We start from the raw sequence: 5,746 nt of genomic DNA, 5'->3' as shown, positions 1-5,746 counted from the left end.
CGCAATTTCTCTCCAAACATTGCGCGGCCCGCGCCGTGGGGCGGCGGCCGCCGTGGGACGGCGGCCGCCGTGAGCTCAGACTCCCAACCGACTCCAAATGATGCCGAAACGCGCGGTAACTCCCGATTCCTGCATACGACAGAAGCACACCCAAAAGGTCATCGAGCACGTGAAAAATAGAGCACAAAGGTACGAAACGAGCTCGAATGCACAGCAGGAAAACTCACAAAAAACATCACAAAATAGGGCTAAACAACCCCCCCACACTTAAATCCTTGCTTGTCCTCAAGCAACAATCACAACATCGACAAAAAATCCACAAGCGATTCTTCTCACCAAACAAACACTAACCAATCCAAATCCTTCAAGGTATCAATGTCCCCAATCGGATGTTTAAAGTTAAAGTTTAAAAATGCAACAACAAGGTGATACAACTCAATCCGATCAGACCCAGTTCTCCGCTAGGGGTGAATTTCCTAATGCAATTTCCTTTATAATCATATCTCATCCTTTTTTCACATTCTTTCATTTTTAAATTTTTTATTTTTTTGGGTCAAGTTATTTTCGCTCTTAGTAGATGGGCCAAAATTCACGAGATTGAACTTTTGGAGGTGATCCAAGATGTTCTCGTGTGGTTTCCCATACTCATAATGAAGCCATTAGAGGAGCAGAGACCCAGAGCTATCAAAAACTCAACAACCAACCAAACACTTCACACAGAGAATGATATTAGGAATTTGCACTGAAAACACTCCCCCTAGCTTCTACCGGACAAATCACGTCAAAAGTTGCTCATCAGGGTGTTGCACCAAAACCTTAAACTAATTACACTTCATTGGGAACAATTCAATCAAGAAAAACGAGGATAACAAACAACACAGACACAATCCAGAATCGCCAATGAACCACTATCAACATGCGATGCACTTAAAAACAAGCAAGAAAACAAGGCAAGGGGACCATTTGCCCCAACACAAGAAAGCCCAAGGACACAACAAGAAGACACCCACAGAATTTACAAATACCAACAAACGCCCCCCACATTTAAAATCTGGCACTGTCCTCAGTGCAAACAAAAAGAGGGGTGAAAGAGGAAACTTCCCTAAATACCAATCCAGTGGTGAGTCTGTAGTGTCCCACGATGTCTGCCCCAACTCTCATCCCTAGAACAGGCAGTCTCCAACGCAACAACCTGCACCAAACAACAGAAGCAACAAAACACAACACAAACAAAACGAAAGAAAAACGAAACAAGAAAAAGCAAGAAAACATGGGTTGCCTCCCATGCAGCGCTAGATTTTAAGTCGCCAGCCCGACTAAGAGAACCCCTTAACCAAAATCCGATTGGAGCTCCAGCTGCCTTAGCGCCCTTGTAAACACATCTTCTTGAATTGCAGCTGCGGGTCCTCCAAATGAGCGTTCCATGCTCATATCAGGAGATGGTCCTCTTTCCACCCATCCAAGGAGATCGAGTGACACCACCTCATCGAACTTCTCTTCCAGTAGCAAGGCAGTCAGAAAGCCTTGCTCTATATCACCTTCCTCGTGCAGCTTATCCAGAGATTCCTGCTCAATGTCAGCCTCATCCTGCAAGGTAGCAAGGAATTTCTCCACGATCTCGTCCTCCTCCTGCAGCTTATTCAATAGTTCCTGCACAATACAGTTCTCCTCCAAAGCATCAATAGTTTCAACATAAGAGCAGCTTTGAATTAAGGAAGTGGATGGAGTAGGTTTTTCATCAAAAGTTGAGAATGTTACCGCTCTACCAGCCCCTGACATACTCACAATTCCCGTACTCACATCAATGCGAGTCTAGGTGGTGGCCATAAAGGGTCGGCCAAGCAGCACGAGATGCCCATTCTCGCCTCTAATCCCTTTTCCCACATCAAGGACAACAAAATCAACCAAGACACTAATCCCCCTCACAACAACCTCAACATCCTCAACAAGGCCCCGTGGACTACTAATAGAGCCGTCAGCTAGCTCTATCTTCAAATTCGTGCCTTTCAGCCTTTTATTACCCAATTTTTCAAAAATATCAAACGGCATCAAATTGACTGCCGCGCCCAAATCAAGCATTCCAAACACCTTTTCAACCCCACCTAAGCTAATATCCAAAATAAAGCTACCTGGATCTCCTTGCTTGGGTGGTGGTCGGTCTAGTGCATCAGTGACAGGTGGCAGTGGCTCACTGGGCCATTGGGTGGCCTTGATTGCCTCCACGGTTTTGCTTTTCCATTTCCCCGTGGTTATTGGGGTAGTTTCCTTGATTACCGCCACGGCATGAGCTTGACGCGGCTGTTTGTCCTGGTTTAGGAACTTCCCAGTTGGCTGTTCTTGCTGCAGCTGATTTAGGGCTCTTGTAAGTTGCCCAACTGTAGTCTCGAGGCGCTTGATGGTAGCACTCTGAGACTCCATGTTCTGTTTGGTCATCTCCATAAAGGACTGCATGGTGTCCTCGAGAGACGGCTTCTGCGGTTGAGCTTGCTTCTGACACTGTTGGGGGGCATTCTGGTATTGCTGCTGCTGCTAAAAATTCCCTTGTTGCATAGGGAATTGTTGATACTGCTGAGGCTGCTGCTGCTGATAAGCTTGAGTGTAGTTCTGCTGCTGAGCTCTCCAACCCGAATTGGAGCTTTGTTGCCCTTGATTAAAGCTGGGCCTCTGTTCAAATTGAGGCCTCCCCGGATAGCCCTGAGCAGCATAGACTTCTGCTTGTCCTTCAGGTGGGAATTCGCCCATTCGATGGCATGCGTTAATTCCATGGCCAAATTCGCCACATATTCCACATCCTTCTGCTGGTGGCGCGTGAACTGGTGGGGCTTCTGCCTGGTTCATCTTGAGGTGCTGAACTTGCCTCATCAATTCTGCTACTTGCTTCTGAAGCTCATTGTTGGGAGCTACTGCATTGGCTTCAACCCTCCTTCCTCTAACTGATTTCTGTTGAGAACTCGCTGCAAGTGTGTTGAAAATCTCCTTGAGCTCATCAGCTGTCTTCCGGGCAATGTTGCCCCCTGCTGTACTGTCCACCATAAACTGTGCCGTCTGAATCAATCCGTCATAGAAAAACTGCATCAACATGACGGGTGCTAACTGGTGCTGTGGGCACTGGCGGAGGAGCTCTTGGAATCTCTCCCAAGCCTCGTGGAAAGGCTCGTCAGCTCCTTGCATGAAGTTCATTATTTGGCTCCTAATCTCTTGAGTCTTGTGATTAGGGTAGTACTTCAGCATGAACTTCTCACTCGCCTCTCCCCATGTGGTGATGGAGTTCGGCGGCAGGGACAGTAACCACGTTCTCGCCCGGTCCTTGAGTGCGTAGGGTAAGCACTTGAGTCTCAACTGATCCTCGGTGAGTTCCAGCAGTGGGAAGGTCTGCACTTGGGTGCAGAAATCACGGATGAACTGCAAGGCGTCCTCACTGGGCATCCCATAAAAGAGCGGCAACAGGTTTGAATCATTGGGCTTCAGATTATGATTCCGGACCGCCGTGGGAAGCACTATCGCAGAAGTGCTAGTGGTCCCAATAACTGGCCTGGAAAAATCTCCCATGTACTGGACATTCGGCTCCGCCATTGCTTCTTGGTCAAGATTGGGCCGAGCTTCTTCTTCTTCTTCTTCAGAGTGCTCTGAAAGCGTCTCCTCAACGGCTTCCAGGATGGGATTGGTAGCAATTCTCTCTTCACGGTCTCCCTCTCGAGACTGTGATTCCACAAGGGTTCTCGAACTGGACTCAAACTCCTCCTCCAGGCTTAAAGGGACCTCACGAGGTCGGTGAATATTGTCATAGTAAGGTGCAAGCTTCCTCTTCAAGCTTCTGCGTCCTTGCATACATAACACGAACAAACAAATCAAACGCACCGGAGGGAGAAAATAACCGAGTCAAAAGAATTAAACAAAAGAAAACACGAAAAACAATGCAACACAATCAAATGCCTAAAGCCTTCCCCGGCAACGGCGCCAAAATTTGACTCATCCAAAAACACCTAGTGGATGGACTCGAATTTATACGAGGTCGTCCTAGGGCGGTAAGGTGACTCAAGTCGTCTCTCAAGGAAGGCTTAGCAGGGCTTTAATCGTATTGCTCACAAGAAACAGAAATAAAACCTAAACACTCTAATCGGGTAGATTGGGTCTGACACTCTCTCTTTAATTCTAGGCGTAATTAAATAAAGCTTGTAAATTATCTAATGCAGAATCAACTGGAAGCATATAAATCTATCTAGGCGAAAGATGGGAAGCAGATTAAGAACGCAGGAAAGCCCAAAAACCTAGGGTTTTAACTAGCAATCTAGAAAGCAATAGTAAATCAACAACCATAAACACTAATTATCTAGGCGATGAAAACATCAAAAGCATAAATCAAATATCATTATCTAAGTGCTCGATTATCTAGGCAATGCAATAACAAGAAAGCTTGTAAAGATTAACTAATCAAAATGAAGAACTTACAATCGATTCAATGAAAACAACGATCTAGCGGAATCCACAAGTATCTAGAATGTTTCTATCTAACTAAACTAAGGGAAAAAGCATAAAATCGCAGGTGGAGGCTGCTAGGGTCGAAAGATGTCAATGAAACCCTCAAAATCGGATTTTATAGGGTGAAAACGTAACTGCCGGAATTACACAGGGACGGCGGCCGCCGTGGGACGGCGGCGCCGTGGACGGCGGCGCCGTGAGCGCCCTTCGCAATTTCTCTCCAAACATTGCGCGGCCCGCACCGTGGGGCGGCGGCGCCGTGGACGGCGGCCGCCGTGAGCTCAGACTCCCAACTGACTCCAAATGATGCCGAAACGCGCAGTAACTCCCGATTCCTGCATACGACAGAAGCACACCCAAAAGGTCATCGAGCACGTGAAAAATAGAGCACAAAGGTACGAAACGAGCTCGAATGCGCAGCAGGAAAACTCATAAAAAACATCACAAAATAGGGCTAAACAGCTGCTGCAGCTGAAAATTCCCTTGTTGCATAGAAAACTGTTGATACTGCTGATACTGCGGGGGCTGCTGTTGCTGATAAGCTTGAGTGTAGTTCTGCTGCTGAGCTCTCCAACCCGAGTTGGAATTTTGTTGCCCTTGATTAAACACGGGCCTCTGTTCAAATTGAGGCCTCCCCGGATAGCTCTGAGCAGCATAGACCTCTGCTTCTCCTTTAGGTGTGAATTCCCCCATGCGATGGCACGCGTTGGTTCCATGACCAAAATCGCCACATATTCCACATCCTTCTGCTGGTGGCGCGTGAACTGGTGGGGCCTCTGCCTGGTTCATCTTGAGGTGCTGAACTTGCCTCATCAAATCTGCTACTTGCTTCTGAAGCTCATTGTTGGGAACTACTGCATTGGCTTCAACCCTCCTTCCTCTAACTGATTTCTGTTGAGAACTCGCTGCAAGTGTGTTGAAAATCTCCTTGAGCTCATCAGCTGTCTTCCGGGCAACGTTGCCCCCTGCTGTACTGTCCACCATAAACTGTGCCGTCTGAATCAATCCGTCATAGAAGAACTGCATCAACATGACGGGTGCTAACTGGTGCTGTGGGCATTGGCGGAGGAGCTCTTGGAATCTCTCCCAAGCCTCGTGGAGAGGCTCGTCATCTCCTTGCATGAAGTTCATTATTTGGCTCCTAATCTCTTGAGTCTTGTGATTAGGGTAGTACTTGAGCATGAACTTCTCACACGCCTCTCCCCATGTAGTGATGGAGTTCGGCGGCAGGGACAGCAACCACGTTCTAGCCCGGTCCTTGAGTGCA

Source organism: Salvia miltiorrhiza, chromosome 6 (genome assembly GCF_028751815.1).
Source record: "Salvia miltiorrhiza cultivar Shanhuang (shh) chromosome 6, IMPLAD_Smil_shh, whole genome shotgun sequence".
NCBI lineage: Eukaryota > Viridiplantae > Streptophyta > Magnoliopsida > Lamiales > Lamiaceae > Salvia > Salvia miltiorrhiza.
The sequence above is the reverse complement of the archived record's forward strand: the minus strand, read 5'-3'. Positions refer to the sequence as shown.